The sequence below is a fragment of the Ursus maritimus genome, unplaced genomic scaffold, assembly GCF_017311325.1.
Source record: "Ursus maritimus isolate PB19 unplaced genomic scaffold, ASM1731132v1 scaffold_11, whole genome shotgun sequence".
Taxonomy (NCBI): Eukaryota; Metazoa; Chordata; class Mammalia; order Carnivora; family Ursidae; genus Ursus; species Ursus maritimus.
Genome location: NW_024423453.1, coordinates 29,389,334 through 29,412,446, shown reverse-complemented (window position 1 = coordinate 29,412,446; position 23,113 = coordinate 29,389,334). Strand labels below are relative to the sequence as shown.

Sequence of the window (23,113 nt, the reverse complement as noted above, 5' to 3'; positions counted from 1 at the left end):
TATTTGAGGTGTTCAGGGCTTCGCTGTCTGTGGCTTATTGAGACAAATTCGGTCTTTGGTATTAGATGCGCTCTTGTTTAAACATGACTCTGGCACAAGTATTTGACCTTGGTCCTTATCTAAATTGCCCGAGCCTCTATTTTCTCATTAATAAAATGGGGATTATGGTATTTGCCTTACGGGTTGATATAAGGCTTAGAGATGATGAAAGTACAGTTGTTAGTGCGATGCTCCGAAATGACAGTGATTATCTTACTGAACTGCTTTTGTTCCTCCCTGTCTTTTCTCACCCTGGTGTCTCTTCTTGTGCCCCAAACATAGGTTATCCCACTTTCCCTTATTCTACACTTTCCCCACGCCTGCCTTGTAAGCAGCCCTAATTTTAAGAATTGAACATCATTATTCTTGATGATCTCTATCCAGACCAATGTCAGATCTAAACATGACATAATAATAAAGTCGTATTCTTAGGTTTTAATGTAGTCAACAATAAGATTTAATGGTTTTTTCATTTGTTTTGATTTTAATGGATGTACTTCCTCATATCAGAGATCCAGAATATATTTGAAAATGGGGAGTATAAAATACTGGATTCAAGAAAAGCAAACACAGACAGGGATTCCATCTGTAATGATTGCCAAGAAGACAACAGAGGATCAATTTTTCTGTCTCTTTTGCTTGACTTTTCAGCCTACTAGGTGTTCTTTTAACTTAGTAAATATTAATATTTACTGATTCTACTGCACATTTGATCTCCCTCAGAATCATGTTCAGAATATATCTTAAGTGAATACATTATTGGCAAGAGTGATGGATTTAACAAAATACCTGAGCAAATACACCTTAATTTAAAAAGTTTCAAATGGTTTGTTTTGACAACTAGAGAAGACATGAATTCAATTTGGAATTGAATGTCTGAATCCTCTCATATAGTCTTTTCAACTTTTGAGGGATTAAAGAGGGTAGAGGAGTGTTAAGGTTTAAGCTGTTTCTTTCTGAGAGTCCTGGCAGGAGGAATTTGTTGATGATTGGGTGGACAATATTTCCATCAATTGAGTTAAATACAATTAAATGGAACTTAAGAAATCCAGAGGCAGATAATTAGTTTCATTTGACAATCGAACAGGCGATGGGTTTCTTCCCTTACTCACCTGTGTTCAATCCACAGGCAACGATTGAGCTTAGATGTTACCATAATTCTTAAATTAATTCTAGTTCCACTACTAGGTCAAGGCTGGTCACACAACAGATTATATGGCATTGAAGATCAAAATGAAGGAATGAGAGTTGGTTCTGCTGTTATTCAAAGCTGATATTTTGTCTGTGGAAGAATACAGGGTGTTCCCAGGCTCCTATGATAACTTGGCTTTCTAGCATCTCGGTTTCCTCTATATTTTCAACATGGGAGTAATAATAATGCCATGTCTTATTTAGTGGAATTTCAAACAATCAAAAATTTCTGTTCATCATGCACATTCCTCCCAAACTCACACAGAATCGTTGGGCTGCAATGCTACAAAGCGTTCATCTTAATGATCAGATGATTTAATTATGTCTTACTCTACTTACATAGGGCCACTGCATTCACTGTAATCTCTTACGGAAATTGACAAGCCGCCTGTATTACGTATGGTAAGGCTTACTATTCTTGACAAACACGAGTCAGCCGTACCTGCTAATGTTGGTTATGCATCTGGTGAAAGGTGATTTTCAAAGTTTGTTTTCAACTAATGTTCCCCCTGAATAGGTCCTTGTTGGTGGTGGTCTTTCTCTTAGTCTGCTGGTCTGGATGTTCGCAAAGGTGAGTTACTTGTTCAATATTCTTCTCAAGTTAGAAGTTAAGATAAGTAATCGCTGGGTCATAACCAATCAGGTCTAGAAAGGAACTAAAACCCTTTAGTTTACACTGGCTATTAGTGAGATTATGTTTATATAGTTCACGAGATTGACGAACTGCAGCTCACTGATCTTCTATCCAAATTTATTCACTTCTTGCACTTTGCCTCCACTAAAATTTAGCATCCTCCTTTGTCTGGTTGTAGTAGCTAGAATTAATTACAGTTTGAATTCACTTAATGGACAAATCATTCTTTCTTTACCATTCCTTATTGTTTTCATCTAAAGCCCAGATGCTTGAATTCATCTCCTTGTTCAGTCTCAACCAAATTCAAACACACGGGGATCTCATGCTTCCACTCCAACTGTGCCCTTAACCTGGAGCATATCCAGCTGTTGCTACGGTTTCATATCTTACTCTTGCCTTCACTCCCCATTTATTCAGTTTCAGACGGAACTATTAACCTTGGATCACAAAATAGGAAGAAATAAACTGTATCTATATGAATCATAGGTACTGAATATTTATGCATTTAGCTTTTCTTACGGCACTTCATCCGTGCACAGACTGAATTTCCTCAAAACATAACTTGACAAAAATCTTTGAATAAGCTAAATGTATTCAATAATCTAGCGTGATAAAATAATGTAATTTGGTTAGATGATAGTTCTTTATGAGAGAAATGAAGTGGGAAGGAAAATAGAATAAGCTTAAAAAATTATTTTCTCTTAAATTTACCTTTGTAGGAATCTGTCTTTATACATACAGCCTTTTATTTGGAATACAGCTTGGAGTCACTGAAGCAAACATTGCTTTATATACACCATGATACCAGATCAATAATGCGACTGGTGCACTGAGCAAAAGGAGCTCCAGATTATGTTGCTGTTTTCTTTTACTGTTCAGTCAACAGAAAAATAGCCAAAAGAAAATAAATAAAATACAAAGAAAGACATTTTCATTTCCCATTTTCAGAGCTTCCATTCTCTTTTAACTCCCAGGGAACTACTGTGCATGATTGTGTAATAACCATTTTAAAAGGCAATTATAGAACTTTTTTTTTTTTAAGCATCCAAGATGTTATGCTTTCACATATGCAAATAACAAGGGCTTCTTTAAAGAAGTTTCAGTTAGGCTGTTAATAATATTTGACTAGCATTAGCATAGTGTATCTTTTTTCATTCTTTTAGCCTATTTGTGTTCTTATTTTTAAAGTGTGTTTCTTATAGTGATCATATAGCTGGTTTTTGCTTCTTTTAATCCACTCTGAATACTCCTGCTTTTAGATTGGGGTCTTTAAACCATTTACATTTAATGTGATTATTGAGATAGGTGGCTTAAAATCAGCTATTTTGTTATTTGTTTTCCTTTTGTTCCATTTTTATTTTGTTCTTTCCATCCCTCTTTTGGATTGCTTTTAATTATTCCATTTTACTCCTTTTTGGCTCGTATACTAGCTCTAACTATTTGTTCTTCATTTTAAGGTTATAGTATACATCTTTAACTTCTCTTATCTACCTTCAGATGATACACCACTTCATATGTATCTAAGACCTTACAACAATATAATTCCATTTCTCACATCCTGGCCTTTGGATAATTACATTATTGTTATACATTTTATTTCCACATATATTATGAACCCCACAAAACACTTGTAGTTATTTCTGCTTTAACAAGTCACTCTTTGAAAGGTATTTAAAAACTAAGAACAAAGATTCTTTATATTTATCTGTATAGTTCCCGTTTCTGGCACTCTTCCTTTGTGTAGACCTAGATTTTCACCTGGTTTTCCTTCTCCCTGAATGACTTTCTTAAATATTTCATGTAGAGCAGGTCTTCTGGTGATGAATTCTTTCAGGTTTTATATATCTGAAAAGTCTTTATTTTGACTTTATTTTTTGGTAGGGAATTCAAAATTGACATTTTTGTTTCTTTCAGTACTTTAAATATGTTGTTCTTCTGGCTTGCATTGTTTCCAAAGAGAGGTCTACTCTCATTCTTACCATAATGTTTCTTTTTACTCTGGTTGCTTTGAAGATTTTTTTCTTTATCACTGGTTTTAAGCAACGTAGTTATGAGAACCAAAAATGAGTACCACTAATTTTGTTCTTTGAAAGGATCTTTTTTTTTAAATCACTCATTTTTGTTTGTTTGTTTGTTTCTTTTGTTTTGTTTTCTTCTGTAATGTCTAATCTGTTGTTAATTCCATCCAAAGTATTTTTTGTCTTAGTCCTATTTTTTTTTTCCCCTAGAAGTTTGATTTGGTCATGTAAAAAAAATTCTTACATGTCTTTCTTTAGCATGTTCAATTTTTCATCTAGCTTTTTGAAAATACAGACCAGAATTATAATAAACATTTTAATGTCCTTATCTGCCAATTCTACCCATTGTGTCATTTCTGGGTTAGTTTTGCTTGATTTATTTTATCCTCGTTATGGGTCATATTTTCCTACCTCTTTGTATGCCTGGCGATTTTTTTTTTTTTTAAGATTTCTTTATTTATTTAAGAGAAAGAAGGAGAGAGAGGGAGAAAGAAGGAGAGAGAGGGAGAAAGAGAGCAGAAGCAGGAGGAGGGGAAGGGGGAGAGGGGGAGCAGTCTCAAATAGACTCCCTGCTTAGTGTGGACACTGCTCATGACCCAGAGATCATGACCTGAGCCAAAATCAAGAGTTGGATGCTCAACTGACTGAGCCACCCAGGAGCCCATGCCTGGTAATCTTTGATTAGATGCCAGACATTGTGATTTTGCTTTGTTTAGTGCTGGATATTTTTGAAATCATTATAACCATTTTTGACCTTTGTTTTAGGATGCAGTTAAATAACTTGAAAAGTTTGATCTTTCTAGGCTTGCTTTCAAGCCTTGTTAGGCAAGATCAGCATAGCATTTAGCTGGCATCTAATATTGTCTCCACACTGAGGTAATAGCTTCTGGACACTCTACCTGGTATCTTACGAATTGGGTGATTTTCCACTTTCACTAGCGGGAAGAGATACTATTTCTGATCTGTGTGAGCTCCATAGATTATTCCCTCTGATTTTTGAGTTGTGCTTCTTTCTTCAGTCTTAGGTAGTTTCCTCACACATATGCGCTGAGCAATATTACCCTAAAATTTCAAGTGGGGTCTTCTGCAGATTGTTATAGTTGTCTATCTGTGCAACTGTTTTCTGTCTGGTGCTCTGTCCCACAAACTCTAGCAGTCCTGTTCTCCCTGGACTCTCAGTTCTATTTCTTCAACTCAGATATACCTCTAAGTTTCTCTTGGATTCTTCCTCCATGTGCTGCATCCTGGAAATTTTCTCCAGTCAGTTAGCTGGAGTTTTATAGGGCTTTCCTCATTTATTTTTCTCTCTCTCTCAGTAATCACTGTCCTCTACTGTTCGATGTCTTAGAGCTGTTTTATCCTATATTTTGCCTGCTCATTTTAGTTGTTTTAAGTGGGAAGATAAATCAGTTCTTTAATCTCCATCATGACTGATAGCTGAAATCTCTATTAATTGTATTTGATTTAAATCTTGTTGACATATAAAAGTACATTTCTAGAACTGGAAAAGTTTTACCTGCCTTTCAGGAAGTATTTTGAATGATTAAGTGTTTCCATTACCTGGGCTCACATCTGTTAATCTGTCATCTGTTAGTAAGACTGTATCAACCAGTAGTCTATCATCAATTTATTAGTCAGTTTTTTTATATGCAAAATTGGTACAATTATATCAGCCTTCAGCTTTCATACAAGTATACCACATATAAACAAACAATATAAGGCAATGGTTTAAAAATCTTTGGCGATAAAACATTATGAATGCAAGCTACAGTAGCATATGTATTTTTAGCATGGCTAAAAATCGAAATAGTATTAGATCCTAGAATTCTATAATTTTATTTTTATGATATACACAAAGTGGGACAAATTTAGAATCACTGTCTTTTTAATACTTGCCAAGAAGAACTTTTCAAAAAGGAATCTACCATGTTCAGCATAGATGGGATATCAAAGGCTTTTGCTAAAATGAAATGAAAGATTTAGGGATATATGATTTCTTGAATAATTAGCTTTGAGAATAAAAAGCCAAGAGAAATAACGAAAATCAAATTCTTTAATTGTGCTTTTCTGCAAGGCACTGTTAGTTTTTGTGAGTTCTTTCTCTGTCTCTGTCAGCAAGCCTGTTTGCATGTATGTATATGTGTGCATGTGTGTATATAATAATATTATAACTAAAATAACTGCACAAATCATCTACTACGCCTCTGATCACTTAGAGAAACCTCTACTTAATATGTCATACTGCAAGTTCCTGGCAGAGTAGGACTAGAATGCACATTTTCTAACTCTAAGTGTGATAAAGTTTTCTTACTGCTTGCTTCTGTATTTCTCCTTTTTATAACGGAGAGGTAGAGGAAAAAGTATCTGGAAAGATTTTTTATGCCACATCGTAACTTACTTTATCCCATTGAAATTTTTTTATCCTACCTATTTAAGAAATCCATGTGAGTAACAGGTTATTTGACAATTAGGTATGGTTAACTAGAGTTAAAGTGGGCTCATTATATCATGTACTCAGTATTGAATTACAAAACCATTATGTCTTAGATGTTACCATTGGCATCATATTTTTAATCCATTAACTTACAGGAGTCATTAAAAATTGACATAACAATTTCTTATGCTTTTGGTACTTCTTACCAAAATAATTTACCTGAGGAACACATACTTTATCAAGCATTCCATCTATCTTTCTGCACCTCCCATCCCTAACCTTTATCATACAGCCCGAAATACAACAGCCCAACAGAGAGTTAAAATCTACATTTATCCACTAATCACTCTTTGGTGTTCAGGTCAATAGTCTTAATGAAGTGCAGTCTTCTCTACAAAAATTGTCTTGTGTTGCATGAAGTACAGTTTTACAGAATAGCATCTTTGGTAGATGAGAATGGCCACAAATATTTTGCAACTCCCACCATCAAGAGTAGAGTCCATTTTCCCATTGTTTGTGTCTGGGCTCTCCTGTGACTCATATTATCATAAAGCAGACGTGATATTATGCGAGATCTGAGCCAATACCTTATAAGGCCTTGAAGATTTTTTGATAGTCTTCTTGGAACTCTGTTTCCTGGAGGCTGAGAGACCATATGGGGAGGGACCCAGAAACCTCAGTCATCTTTGCCATTCCAGTTGTCCCAGCTGAGATCACAGACATGTGAGTGAGGCCAGTGGACATCACATGGAGTAAAGATGAAATTGTTCCAGCTGTATCCATTCCCAACTGCTGACCCACAGAATCACAAGCAAATAGTTACGCTGAGCTGCTATGACATTTTGTGGTAGTTTCTTACAGACCAAGAGGCAATTGGATACTGTACAGATGAACAGTCCCTCCATCTCTACCTTCCTTTCTCCTTTCTTTTAATTAGCCCTTCTACCAACTTCAGTTTCTCTTCTCTAGGCCCTTTAAAAGACTTTTGTTATACTCTATGCAGTCATACCCAATGCAATCCATTTCCTACTAACTATTTATAGACTAGGTTATATCATATGGACAAAGTGTTTTTTTAAATCTCAGTTTATTTAATTCTTCTAGAACTCTTATGAAATAAATAGATGGCAATGATATTCAATTTTAAGATGATGAAGCAATACTTTGCATTAATATAATACCTTTCTTTTAGAGAGGCTCCTTTGCTTTGTAGACATGATCTCAGCATTCCTTTAATTTTGCAATCAGATAGATAAAATGTGATGACCAAACCTAATATCTTCATGGAATTTCTGGTACTGCTTGGATCTTGCTAGTGTTCTTTTCTGCTGGGCTATTATATGTGATGTACTGAGGGGACTTGATAGAAATAGTCACAAAGACATACAGAATGTTTTACTTTGTTTATATAGAGCCAAAGAATAGGCAAAGTTGGAGACTTTTAGGTTTATTTGAGGAAGATAAAAACATTTCACTCCCTTTTATTCTTCTCCTAACATTTTCCTTTCTAATTCCTGTACTTCAGCACTTAAAATTACCTCCTTGACTATTTTTATGGATTGTGTGAACTGATTGGCTGCTAAACTTTATTTTACTTTTCAAAGTTTGGAAGTGGTGTGTTTGTTAACAAATGTTTTTTATTTCTTGGAATCGGAAGACCTGTCTCACATTCCAACAACACATTTAAGCTGTCACCACCACCTCATCACAGAACATATTGTCTTCACATTCCTAAGCTCAAATAAAGATTTGCCCTTACATTCATGACCTAATTGAGGATGGAAATCTCTATCCTGAGGTCTATAAAACTACCAAAATGGTGTAAAATTTGTGTGGATGTGCCTTTTTTTCTGCAAAAGAGTATATAGTTTTTCAACAAACCTGTTGCCCCCCAGTTTCTTAATCAATATCCTAGGAACCTGGATTTTATGACATTTCTCTATTCCTGCTTTGGTTCCACCAAGAATTAAGGCTCCATAGCATCATTCATATAATCCAAATATGTAATTTCCTTCAAAGAGCAGACTTTTCAGGGGCACGTAGAGATCAACAGTCAATCTCAGGAAATGACCAATGGAATCATGTCAGGGAGGAAATTCTTTCTTTCTTTCTTTCTTTCTTTCTTTCTTTCTTTCTTTCTTTCTTTCTTTCTTTCTTTCTATTTTTCTTTCTTGCTTGCTTGCTTTTCCCCCAATATTTTATTTATTTATTTATCAGAGAAAGAGAGCACAAACTGGGGGAGTAGTCAGCAGAGGGAGTAACAGGCTTCCCACTAGGGAGTCTGTGTGGCTTGATCCCAGGACCCTGGGATCATGACCTGAGCTGAAGGCAGTTGTTTAACCAACTGAGCAACCCAGGTACCCCATGCAAGGAAATTCTTATATGTGGTATTATCTTGGTTAGTTTGGGCTGCTGTAACAGAATACCATAGAGTGGCTAGCTTAAACAACAAGCATTTGTTTCCTGAAGTTCTGGAGTCTGGAAGTTGAAGATTAGGTTGCCAGCATGGTTAGGTTCTTAGTGAAGGCCCTCTTTCTGGTTTGTATCTTAATGTCTAAACTAGTTGTCTTTCTCTTATTGTAAGAACACTAATCCATCTTGGGGGGATTTACCTTCATGACCCAATTACCTCCCAAAGTCCCCATCTCCAAATACTGTCACATTTGGGCTTCAACATACGAAATTTGGGAGATTTGGTCCAAAGCAGATATTAAGCCATATCATATTATAGTGTAGTGTTTTCTCAAACCATGGTATAGGAAAATCAGAAATTACCTGGACCTTATGCCAGACAAAGTGAATAGGAATTTTGAGGGGGCAATGCCTAGGGATCTGTATTTGGTCAAATTTCTTTGGTGATCTTAACATACACGAGGCTGAAGAACCACTGATACACAGTCTACTAGAAAACTGTAGTCCGTTTTTTTTTCTTTTAATGACAAATGAAATCAAATACACAAAGAATGTAGGACTTTTTCAAAACATAGCAAGAGTTATAATGAGCTAGTCATGTGATCAATTAAATGTAATTAATTTCATGCTGGATTTGGTTGTGGTTATTATTATTATTTTTTTGAAAAGTGACGTCGTGCATGCACAGTAAAGGGAAAACTGACATACCTTTGTTGAGACTGTTTATGAGATGCTATCTTTTGAGAGAACATTTAGATGGCACTGTGTCTGTCTGGTGGGAAAAGGTTTTCAGCTCTTGTCTGTTGATCTTGAGGTTTTGTTGCACTAGGGAATGAAACACTCAGTGTGTTATATCCACAGAAGCAGAAAGTGCTTTCTTTCCCCCAGCCCCTTCTTCCTAAGATGTCATATCTTGAAGAAAAACAAAACAGAAAAGGAACAAATTTATTCTCAGGGAGCTTGGAGGAGCATGAATTATTTATTCTCAGAAATCCTCTACTATCTTTGCATGAAAGAGAGCCCTATTATTAAAAGTGAATGTTTCTTTTTCTGCAAGTCAATAACTGGGAGATCAGAACGGACTGGCTGTTAGATAGCTTCCTCCTTGGAGACTGAGCTCCCCAAGGCAGCCTCTGCAGCAGCTAAGTTATTTTTAAGACAATAAAATCATTGGAATTGATATATTAACACCCAAAATTGATGTGACAGGGGTCTGCCACTAAGGCAGTCTAAAAGGAAGAAAAGGCCATTAAAATGATCCCAATTACCTTTTAATTATGAATTAACATATTTGCATAAATCACAGCACAGAGAATTTCCGGGTGCATGTGCATGTGTGTGTTTAAATTGCCTGGGTTTATGAGGCTCCTTATTTTCTTTCAGCGAGGTCGAGCAGTAAATTCTCAACTACCTTCATTCTGGAGCACAGGAAGTCAATTCTTCTTGCCTGGGGAAAAATTTAAATTCTCCCTTGATGCCAGTAATCTCATTTTCTTTCCAAGCAGTTGTGCAAATGAGAACAATCGTTTTGTCTTTTCCAGTTCATACTGGCCTTCTCTAGAGCTGAAAGAACATGGTGCTTCCTTGATAAAATAAATTTTTGTTAGGAAGAGGCAGCTGGGCATTTCAATCCTGGAGGGATGGAAAATAAAGGAGAATTACAAATTGGGCCTGTCATTCTGCTGGGCAGTGACTTTGGGAGTCACAGCCTCTGAGGGCCCACCTAGCAACCCGATTCTCTTTGATCTAGGGTGAGTGGGAAGCTGGAGACTATTGGTATTTTATTCCTGGAAATAAAATACTAGCTGTTTGAAATCCACTCTTGTCTTTTTCTGGGTTGAGGGAGACCCTGGCACTTGAATCGTGGTTATATAGACTCCTATCTATTCAATATATGCATACTATCCAGCCTTCCTAGAGAAAAGGCAGTGTTTGTTGACTTCCCTTTGTTAAAATAGGTAACCTTTTAAAGAAAAATGTCAGGGCCGGAGGAAGGCAAAACTCTAAAGCAAAATGGCTGATCTGCGGTGTCACAGCTATCCACCCCCATCTTAGATGTTTCCACCCCCACGCGTGCTCAGGGCCTTTGTGCCCCTGACAACCCTTTCCCACTCTTATTTTCATGCCTCTCTCCTTTCTTCCTTCCTGCCTTTTTCGTATTATTATCTACGAGCTTGATATATTTCTATGAGGCAAAAGATTAGAAACAAGCCCAATGCCCATCGATAGAGAGGGCTGGCTGAATAAAGTGTGGCACATCCATTTAATGAAATACAATGGAGCTGTAATAAAGAATGGAGAGCTCCATGTACTGATAAGAAGAGATGTCCACGATTCGTTGCTAAGAGAAAAATAAAAGGCTCAGGACAGTGTGTACATTGTATCTTTTATGCTATCTTTTGGGCCAAAAAGTGGTGGGGGGATAAGAATCTGTATCCTTATTTACTTGTATACGCTTTAAAGAAAATGTCTGGAATGGTCATTAAAACCACAATAACAAATGAACAGCAGTGGCTAATGCTGAGGTAGGAGGTGGTTAGCTGGACAGAGAGAGTTCACTGTATACCTTTTGGTTATTTATTTGATTGTATTTTTTAAATTTAAAATGAATTTTTCATTTAAGGGTAACATACATTCAGAAAATTGCAAAGAGCCTTCGTCTGCAGCTCTGAGTATTCCTCTGGGTAGTCAGCAACCATATCCAGAAGTAGGACATACCACCACCTCAACAGCCCCCGTGATGCCGGGAAGCTTACTTGCCTCAGGTGCCCTCCAGTCATTATCGGCTCCTGCTATCGTGACTGCTCACTCCTGTTAAAAAGTCATCTTTGGAAAGAAGTAAAATCATGACTCTCACACAAATATAAAATGCATATGGGTCAACGATTTTAACTCAACAGTTAATAAGGAAACTGGTAAAATATAAAAAAAAAAAACAACCCAGAAAACCAAAAAATCAGGAACAGTTCAAAGAGAATCCAAAGAACAGACGCTTGTATAGGTAATTAGCAATGTTGGAATGAATTAGCTAATAGATGCAAAATTAGCCAATATCCATGGGCGATAATCAATTACATCTTCACCTGACAAAATTCATTGGTGTATGATTAAACAAGAATGATTTGTATTATTATTCATTGCCTACAACTTATACTGCTGTAAAGTAGCTCAAAGACGATGAAAGGCGCAGGCCCTGTAGAATCAGATAACCCAGAAGGGGTGTACATAAAAATTCTGACTTCTTTCTCTCAATATTGTGTTGATTAAATTCACTTATTTCATCGTATGCAGTTTTTGTAAATTCACTTTCGTTGTGTGGTTATACCACAGCTAACTTAGTAAGTCATTGCTCGTGGACATTTAGATTGTTTTCTGTTCTGAGCTGAGAAACTACACCAGGGGTCAGCAAAATTGTTCTGTAAAGGGACAGATAATAAATTTATGCATGGCTTTGTAGGCCTGTAAGTTTTAGTTGCAACCTCTGGACACTGCTGTTGTGGCAGGAAAGCAGCCATAGTCAATATGGAAATGACTGGATGTCACTGTGCTCCAATAAATCTTTATTTACAAAAATAGGTCGAGGGCTGGATTTGGTCAAAAGACTAGTATGCTGACTTCTTCTTTTTTTTTTTTTTTTAAAAGATTTTATTTATTTATTTGACAGACATAGAGACTGCCAGCGAGAGAGGGAACACAAGCAGGGGGAGTGGGAGAGGAAGAAGCAGGCTCATAGCGGAGGAGCCTGATGTGGGGCTCGATCCCAGAACGCCGGGATCATGCCCTGAGCCGAAGGCAGACGCTTAACTGCTGTGCCACCCAGGCGCCCCTAGTATGCTGACTTCTGATCTCAACCTTCTACCCACGTACAACTTACTGTCCATTTTAGCATAACTTTACTATTTCAGGAAATGTTGGACCATGTAGGTTCAAGTTGCAAATAACTATTGTTTGGGGAACTTACCAAAATCAGACTGCTTAACTTTTCAATAAATGGCACCAAAAGGCGGTTTACTTTTTAAGACTCCTTGAAAACCTCACCTCAAAGTACTCGCTTTCCTGTGTCCATCAGTCCCAAACTTACCAAATCTTAATCAAGCTTCTCACATTGAAAGACCCACCTTAAATCTAATCAAAAACATCATCAATATCTCTCCCCCGACTAAACTGCTACTAAGACCCTGGCAAGAGTATGCTCTCCTTTACTGCGGTAAGCAATGGGCTCAGCCTTGTTTTATCAGTAGATTAGGTGGAGGTATTTTCGGGGACCCAGCATCCGACAGAGCTCTTATGAATTGTGCTGTGATAAACATTCTCACAGGTGTCTTTGGGTCATGTATGCTTACATCCCATCCCTGCTGGGAATGTATCTATGGGAGGAACTGCTGGGTCATGGGATATGAGTATGTTCAGTTTAGTAGATAACTGCTAACCAGTTTTCTGAAACAGCTCCTATTAGACTTTTTGATCTCTGAATGTATCACCTATTAAAAAAATAAATAAAAATGCAAGAAACAAGGATATAAAAGTAAAGTCAATATAGCCAAAATGTGTGATTATCTAGCAATCAAGAAAGAAAAAACTATATTATATGGACAGAAATATCCTGGTTTTTGGAAAGATATATGCTATCCTGCAGCAAATCTGATTCTTCAAGCTCTCTTGTAGCTAGCACCAAATAGACCACCAGAGTGTGTGGGTCTTTTTGCTCTGAGTCTACACTCACTGAGCACACTTACAATGATGAACTGGATTTCTGGAGACACCCTGTGTGCCTGATCCCTCTTGCACTTTGCCTCACATCCTTTCAGACTCACTTTTGATTTTAACTGTAGTTAAAGGAACGAGCTATGATCTGTATAGGCTTGGACTCACATTGTGCTGAAAGTATCATGTCCTGAGCATGCGCTGTGTGACTTTTACTTTTGGCCTGAGGCCTTCTCCAATGATACAGCATGAGATGCGGAAGGGAGCCCTGAACTGGGAGTTTTGGGAGTCAGTATTTCCCGGGGCAACGCTCAACCATTGGGGAATAATGGCAAATACCTCTCCAAAGTGAGGGAAAAGCGCCTGAGCGGAGCCTCATCCTAGCCCCTGAATTAATTCCAGGAGGATTTGTCTTAAACAACATATAAGTTGAGTTCTTTTATTGAACCACAGCACAAATATGATATTTGTGGTCCATACGAAGTTGCATATATATAAATTATAGGAAAATGTTATGAATTCTGTATGAAGTTTGGAGCCAGAGGGCTGGGCCAATGTGCCCTAACTGCATAGTCCGTCCGCTTATCTCATGCGTGAAAGTGATTTCAAGTCCTTTCTGGATTTTGGAAAGTCCTATGGGAGACGCTGCAGTCTAAGGCCACATATTATCCGCGAGCACTAGCCCCTGACCCGTGGTCCTGACGAATGGCTAAAGCAGAGCCTAGTGCAATAACTCAGATGCTCTACTTTCTCTTTTCGTGGCAAGCAGGCTGTTGACCTCCATGTGACTCCATCTTCTCACACCAGCTATTTCTCAAATCTTCACACAAAATAAGTGCCTTATACGATCATAGTTTTAACTTCCACAGTGGCCCCATGCGGTTTAATGAACATTTCCCCACACTAGCTGCCCGGGCCTCCGGTCAGACTTCCGTGAGCACAGGAGGAGCTCCTGTCACCTGTGTGGCAGAGCAAGGACCGCTGTAGAACCCTGGCTTGGAAGCAGCATCCTGGAGGGAAGGGATCCCAATGGAAGACTGGGTTTGGCTCTTCTTATGCCACAGCCATACTCTGAGTGTAAAGCTAGGAAGCTTCCTGGAAACTTCTCAAGTATTTCAGGTCATAAACGGGGAGCCATCCCTTCTCTTGCTTCCTTCTTCCAGATGTGCACTGGAAGATTCTGTGTGGACCCTGCCTTGTACCCCATTCAGCATGGCTTGTTATAAGGGGTGCAGCGTCTGGTGGGACAAGAGGTCTGTGCCCCGAAGACAGAGTCTCAAAGCTCATGTTTCATCTTAAGCACACGACTGCGATGCAGAAGCCTTTCAGTAGCCACACCCACCCAGAGAAAGGGGTCCAAATGCTTCAACGTAATGAGGGCAGCTTTGACTGTAATTTAGCTTGTGGAGTAGTTTTGTCACTGTAAGCAAGTGTGTGCTCTTAGTTATTTCAGGGGAAGCAAGTTTTGGTCCAGACCTGGGAGTGATCTCATTCAGTAGGAGGGTTCTGATCCCGTCCCTGCTACTCCTATTGCCAGAATGTCGCTTTTCTTAGTGTGACAGGTGGGATCTGCCCCGTTTTACTTTGGAGTTGTATCAGTCAGGGTCCCGGCAGGAGCAAGATGACACACTTGAAACAAATAGGTTTATTCAACGAGGGCTCTATTTAAAAAGATCAGGTATAGAAGAACCACGAGGCATGGTGAAGTAACCTGGTGCTAGCAGAAACAGAGGTGTTCCCACCCTCGGGCCCGCAGAACGTGGAGAGAGTGGTGTTGCCTTAGCTTCCTGGGGGAAGTAGTAACTTTTGGGGAGCATATTCAGCTTGAGGGGATCTTGCAGGGAGGGAGCCCCTCCCCTCCTCACAGAACCATCTGGTTAACTTCTTATTAACCAGACTCAACTTGAAGCCAGAGGACTTGGGAGCCTATTGATACCATCCTCAAGGCAGCTGTGTATGCGCAGGGGCCAAGACAATGAAGAAAGGAGAGTGGCTCTGGAGGGGCAAATGGGAGCCAAAGGGCCCAAGGATTGGGGCATACAAGTCTTTTTTTTATCTAAATCATGATTAGATATTACTGAAGTTTCACCACTATGGGTAGTAAACCCAATATTAGTTTATTTGGGGGGTTCCTTATTTTGGATTACATACAGAGCAACTTCTGTGGTTCTGACAAGACCGTCACTTCCGGCTCCACACGATGCCCTGTGGAGGGGCGTCCTCCACTGCCTCTCTGGACTTGCCGCCCAAGGCAGGCTGCCACACCATGTGTGAATGTTTCTTCCCATGGCTCACAGATCCTTCTCTTGGAAACTGTGAGCCTTTTACTAGTTCTCCTACGGTGGTCCCTTCATCTACACTTGCAACATAAGGTCTCCTCTACTTCCCCTTTTGACAATCTGGCTCAATCTTGTAGTGAACTTGGATCCACTTAGATGTGATGAAATACATCTCTGCAAGGCCAGCTAGGTGTATCACATGAGTGTATGGGGTTAAGTATAGGGTAGAGCCGGAGTCCAAGAAGTGTTTCACATTCCTCTTACTCCACAGTTGGGTAAATCACAGGGCAAATATGATAGTAAATGACAGCTAAAGTCTGAATTCAAGCAAGAGGGAGGACTGGCTTCTCTGCTTTAGCTGTTTGCTGTCTTTTGGGAATGTAGACTATTTTAAGATACACTGGCATCCAGATTTTCATGTAAAACCTCTCGATTTTTAAATGCTGGCTCTGGGGAGCTATGACAAGGTATGAAGAAAAAGACTACAGTGTCACATGGAGAGGATTAAAAAATAAGCTTTTTAGGGGGGCTGGTTTACAAAGCTGGGCATGGAGAAGAACAGGAGCTTAGTCTTCTGTCCTTTCACTGCCACACAAGGGAGCAGGCTGGGGTCTGGTAAAGCTGCTGCACTTGCAGCCTCCTTGGGAAGAACTATGCACACCTGCTACCTTACCTTCTGATAATGCCAAGTGTGAGGTCACCCACAGGGAGGGGATAATGTTTTGAGTTTAGGCATCAAGTAGCCAACTTCAGCTTATCCAGAGTAAACTCTTAATTACCAAGAGTAAACACTAGCTATGCAGACAGTGGTTTGGGAATGCCAGTTGCTACCTGGCAAAGTCACAAGAAGGTGGATTTGGCCTCCTGGGGGAATCAATCCTGGTCTCATGGAAAGTTAGGCTCACCAGATGCTGGTCAGCTCATTGCTAAGACCTTGAGCGCTGTTCTTCATTGGATAATCCTGTTTGTTTCTCTCTACTGAAACTAATTCGCAGATTTTAGAACACTGAATACATGTCAAACAAACAAAACAAAACATGTCTTTGGGCCACCAGTTTGAGAAGTCTTGAGCAAACACTGGAAACCAAGAATGCCTATGTAGGGATTGTCTACAAGAGTGAAGACCTTCCTGATGTTTCCTTTTCAACCCTCACACTGAAAAGGTGTCCTCCTGTCCCCTGGAGACAGGGAAAACCCAAATAGTGGGAGAAAAAATTAAATGACTTTCTGTTTTTCTGGGGAGGAGAGGGATACACTTAACTGAGTTCTGATTAATCTGCAGCAGATTAAAACAAAACATAGGTAAGTTTACAATACCCTGATACAGTTGATTTTTAATGAATGATCTTTCTACACTAGTAGAAAAATTAGAATCTTTAAAATTCACTAGAGAAGGAGAATGTCCTCATGGGAGGAAATGACTGGACAGTAGGATCCTTTCCTTTTTACCCTGAACCCATCTTTTTTTTTTTTTTTTTTTTTTTTTTGGAGTACGAGCTCGTGATTGCTGTGCTGCCCACCCTAAGTGGCTCAGGGCTGGGGAGTGGGCAGCATTAATGTTCTCAACCAAACGTGCATTCAAAGCCCTTTCCTTTGTCTTCACAGCACAGCTAGACAAAACTGTCCTGTTTAAGTAAGACTTTGGTGATGCCATAAGAAAATAGACACGGTCCCTGCCTTCCTAGTATTACTCCAAGGCTCATCAGTACAAGATGATATAAATTGGATAATCTTGATTACCATACGTGACTTGCTTACAATCTTGTGTTCTATCTCATGGCTCTTTCTTCATTTTTGGCTTTCTTCCAGGTGGTGGAACCTGCCTTACTCATCCTTGACTATGTGGATATCCACTTTCCTCAAAACCGAGGCCTAAGAGAGAAGGTGCCAGACTTGTTCTTCCTGCAGCCTCCATGAGTCAGCCTTAGTGGGCCTCGTTTCCTCTTTGAAGACATTTCTCTTCCCCTGGTGGACTTTCTCTACTCACAGGTATCTGGCATTTTTCTAGCCTATTGCCAAGGGATAAACGTATTGGGATGCAACATAGCAACCCCAGACACATAACCCAGAAATGAGGCTGTGGTGAGGTGTCACTTCACAGTTACATGCTTGAAATGTCCTGCTTTAAGGAGAAGAGTAAGAGTTGACATGGTATTGCAGAACACTAATACAGTTGATCAGGTCTGGAATCTATCGTCTCTGAATATTATTTTGAATAAGCACATTATATTTAGTGTTACACTTGAAAATTGGATTTAAGAGCCTTTTGATGTTTGATGTAATTTCCCAGGATTACTGAGCATTGACTTCCACTGGGTGGAAAAATATTTGAACGTGATCTGAAAATCAGCTTGCTGTTCATTTTGCCTCAGGCAAATATTTTTTTTTTTTCTCCTTTTTTTTTTTTTTTTTTAATGATTTTTTATTATATTATGTTAGTCACCATACAGTACATCCCCGGTTTCCGATGTAAGGCTCGATGATTCATTAGTTGTGTATAACACCCAGTGCACCATGCAATACGTGCCCTCCTTACTACCCATCACCGGTCTATCCCATTCCCCCACCCCCCTCCCCTCTGAAGTCCTCAGTTTGTTTCTCATAGTCCATAGTCTCTCATGTTTCATTCCCCCTTCTGATTACCCCCCCTGAGAAGTGGGATTTAGATAAGCAGAGAAGAGGAAATCCTTGGGTTCTGATACAAGGAAAGCTGCAGAAATGAGAAAACGCAGGGCTAAGTGATGACTTATTGCTAGATAGTCATTACCCAGGTCATTAGCAACACTGAATGCCAGGCACGAAAGTTGGACCATTGCTATTCAGGCCCGTGCTTCTCAAGATTTTAGTGTTTGTTCTCAGCACTATACAACTGCCAGATAATCACAGTGACCATTTTCAAGACTCCACCCAAAAATATTTGGGGTTGCTTAGAAAAGATTGGCTGTAGAGTATCTACAATCTTAGTAAGCTGGCACTAGCACCTCCCTCCCCCAACACACACACATATTTCCATTTCATGGACTACAAAACACTGGTGTCCCTTGACAAATGGTTTACACCATGGGAAGCAGGAGCCACGAAGAGCTTTGGAAAACCCCAATCAAAAGACACCTGATAGAGGAAGAAGGTGCTAACTGTATTCTTCAGATGTCAAATGCAGAGTCAGAGAAGAGTCCTACTACAGCTCTGCCTCAGGGCCTCGCCTCAGCCCACATTGTTACTCCACCATCTTGTTACTCGCTTCCCATTCCACCATGGTAAGAAATTTAATGAAGCACCGGGCAAATAATGATTATCTTTGATTCCCTTTTTCTGGCATCAATCTTTGGTATAGCCTTTGGACATGTCAGTGGAAGGGACAAGCTCAGAGTTTAGACAAACTATTTCTTCCTCCTTACGCCCACATCAAACAGCCCATCCACTGGGTTACACTCTTCAATGGCCAATTAGGCACCATCAAATGAAAATGCCATAGTATGCACTGTCCAGCCCCCTAATAATTTAATATTCTCCCTATCCTATAACATTCCTTTTGCTTATAGTTTGTAAAAGTTTCTGAAAATATTCTGAAAATATATGAGTGTGATAATTTCCATTATAAAAGGAATTCTAGAATATAAAAATATTATAGCAAATCCAAATATAAAAACATTATAGCCAACCCTGAACTAATACCATGGTGACTGTTAAAATGATGTACTTTTCTAAACAACAACAACAACAAAACGTTAGCAGATAGCATGCCATACTGAAATACGGTATATCCATTTTAAACCACTTGGGCTTGAGCAAAAGAGATGAAGAAAAGCTCTGGGTTCCGAATCCCTAGGATGTCACCGGGGCCCAAGATACACCACTACCACCTTATGCCACCCAAACAAAACACACTGAGAAACCCGAACAGACACTTTCTTAAGAGATACGTCTACAAACACTTGAAGAAATAAGGCTTTAAAATCTAAATCTTGACTCAGTATAGAATGCAATGGAAAAACATTTTAAAAGTAAAATGGAATATATTAAGCTACCAGAGTTGTTTTCAAAGAAATAATGAGAATTTAAGGGAAAACACAAACATAAAGAATTCATTAAAACCATACACTTCACTCTTTGCTCTTTCATTAAGAGTACAAATTAAAGCACATCCATTCAACGTTTTAAAAAATAATTGACCTCTAAATGTGAATTCATTTAGCTGCTTCCAATGCTGTGGTCCGTTTGAGGTAAGGAAGTACAACGATGAATCCTAATGTCTAAAATGAAAAAGGAGTTGAATTATTACATGTTCAATTTTCATATCTACTGAGTTATTTACAATAACCTCACATAGATTCTAATCTAGAGTTGAAATGTGAAACCTATGAAAACCAAGGACTTTCACTTTTAATGGTCAATGCAAAGTTGGCAAAAGAGCAAGAGAATATCTTTAAAGGAGCCAAGGTATAATTTATGTGTCAAAGTGACAACTCTCCCCTCTTGGACGATGGCTGTCAATACCGGAAGCTGGTATTGCAAGAAGTGGGGACGGTAGAGATAAAGAGTCTTATTTGGTGTGAAGGCAGCTTGTCACGTCCTGTGCTTGATTTTTTTCTCATGTTGAAAGACGATATGCCCATTTGGAGAAAGCCTATTTGAAGAATACTGTGGTAGATGAAATGGACATACCAACATTTTATAAAAGCCACTAAGATTCACTGTCACATTTAATTAGCATGATCCCCAAATGGTACTGACTGAAACTTTTAAGAGAAAACATCTTGGTAAGGACAGCATTTGTGATCATTTTTATTGCCAATGCAAAATCCCTCCAAAAGCACAGAAAAAGAATAGTTTCAGAACATTACTTTACAATTGGTATTTTGCCATTGGCTCATCAGTGTTTAGCAAGAGAAATGTATTTTTCAGTAGCTCTGATAAACCAAAACAAACCATGGTAACCAAAGGGCTTGGGGACAAAATAAACCTCATCTGAAATTCTTAAAACACATTTCCTACTGTGACTGTCCGCAGACTTTTATTAGAACTCTCAAGTGCCCTCTCAATGTCCTGGCTCCTCATGTCTCCTTGTCTCTACCATCCCTCCCTAAGGGCCCCGTTGAATGCCTCCAGCGCGGTGTTGGGTGCAGGAAATGATCTCTTGCCCGTGCTGTCCTGGCCCTGCCCTGGTTCCACAGTCCCGGCACGGAGGACTCCACGCTGGGTTCTGCACTCCTGCCTGTTCCTTGTGCCATTTCCTGGTCAGCCCAGGGAACCAGGGGGGTTCACATTTCCCCTTCACCCCATCCCAGGCTAGAAAAAGGAAGCCTGTATTGACACTGGATAGCCTTAACAATAGATGGTCAGCTGCCAAGGATGTGTGGTAATAATGACAGAGCTGCTTTAGGCAGAGCTCTTTTCTTTCTAGAAATCCCAAAGTAGAGCTCAAAGCCAGAACGGTAATCACCAGTACTGGCTAAGGTGCCCTCTTTCTGCCCCACGGGGTCTTCTCCAGTTTGCTACAGGCCCCAAAGGTCCATCATTATACAGTCCTTCTGTTTCAGGGAAGGAGTGCTGCTGCCAGGAAATTACTGTTAAAATGTTAACTATTTCTCATGAAAGGGTTTACTGATGAGTTTGCATTATAGTTGCAATTTTTTTTTAAAGATTTTATTTATTTATTCGACAGGATAGAGACAGCCAGTGAGAGAGGGAACACAAGCAGGGGGAGCGGGAGAGGAAGAAGGAGGCTCATAGCAGAGGAGCCTGATGTGGGGCTCGATCCCATAACGCCGGGATCACGCCCTGAGCCGAAGGCAGATGCTTAACCGCTGTGCCACCCAGGCGCCCCTATAGTTGCAATTTTAAAAAAGACAGACTGACATGCAAATCTGTAACAGAATTAAGAGGCAGGGAGAGGCGGCTAAAATACGCCAGGCACTTACATACCATGTCCGTGAAACTCTGAAGTCGATAAAGGTTGCTCCATTTTACAGGCCATGGAACTGGGTTTCAAAAGATTATAGGAGAAAGGTAAGTATCCCAAGAATAAGAGGAGGGAGCAGCCAAGGTGAGGGTCCACAAGGCGGTGTCCTCATTCACGGCGAGGCAGGGGAGGCAGGATTGGGTCCCCGGGCCCCAGACAAGGTTCACGGAAATTTAGAAGAAAAGACAAAAGAAACAGCGGGTAAACTGGGTGTGAAGTTCAATCACCATGTTTCTGTGCCCCTCTGCTCCAGAGCTGCTCCAAGCTTCCCAAACGTAAGCATGTGGTTAAGGAAAATCCCCATTTCCCTTATATATAATGCCAGGAAAGTTCAATTAATTAGGAGATACACCTAGCAATGACCATTATCTTGGTATATTAGTGCCTCACACATGGTCATTAAGGTTTTCCAATCATCTTTTAATTTCAGTGTTCATTCATACAATAGCCCTTTTGATTGCCCAAGCAGGGAGCTCCTACTCAGTGAGAAATTGAGTGACTTGCCCAGGACAGAAGGAGAACAAAGCTCTGTGCCTGGACCCACGGTCCGTGTTCTTCCTCCAGCACTGCCTTCTCCCAAGTCAACACGGTTCTGCTTTCACTACCTCATCTTTATTTGTCCCATTGTTAAACAAGGAAGGGGCCAAATTCTCAAGGGACTAATCACAAGAACAGAGATGACTAATTTCCAAATAAGTGGTAAGACTCCTTGCTTAGGGGCTCTGTACAAGCCTTCTGTAACGCACCTGCTGGGGGAGTGTAAACCATGCTGTTCGTTGAAGATAATCACGCTAAGCATTCCCCTGATCTCTACAGGAAAACAGAACTCACACCATCAAGTTATTTACCTTGTGCTAGGCTCCCTTCTAGGCCCTTTCCAGATACTATCTCATTCAACGCTTACAACAACTCCGCGAGTAGCAGTAGTAATTATCTGCATTGTGCAGGGCAGGATACTGAGGCAGAGTGATAAAGGAACTTGTCCAGTGGCCTACATAAGTAAATGGCAGAGCTGAGGTCTGAGTTCAGACAGTCTGGCTCCAGAATTCATGCTCTTAATCCATACATTATGGCCAGAGGGCAAACACACACAGGGCATACAGAGACAGTGCCTGTTTTCCTAGAAAGCTCCATTTTTGTCTAACAGGAACCGTATGGAAGGAAGCTTAGAGGTTCTAAATCTTTTTGGAGTTTCTGTTATGTGCAGGCACCATGCCAGTGATGGGAAAACTGTGATGTTCACAGCACGCCCAGGTGCCCACAGAGTTCTGAGTGGACATGCCAATGTGTCGGCTGAACTAGGATGGTTCTACCACTTCTGTAAAGCTCGAATCCAAAATCCTGCTCCCAATTTATGGATGTATTTGCACACACCTTCCCCAGCCCAGCTGCTCTGAGGACAGGGGAAAAAAAAAAAAAAAAAAAAAAAAAAAAACCCCG

General features: G+C 39.8%; 1 long non-coding RNA gene across 1 annotated transcript in view; it reads left to right on the top strand.

Moving 5' to 3' along the window:
* Nucleotides 1-23,113, top strand: part of LOC121101859 — a 169,742-nt gene that overhangs the window by 68,873 nt on the left and 77,756 nt on the right. The window contains exon 2 of the long non-coding RNA XR_005833885.1: nucleotides 17,521-17,700. This is a non-coding gene — a long non-coding RNA (uncharacterized LOC121101859). The remainder of the gene's footprint in view (nucleotides 1-17,520; nucleotides 17,701-23,113) is intronic.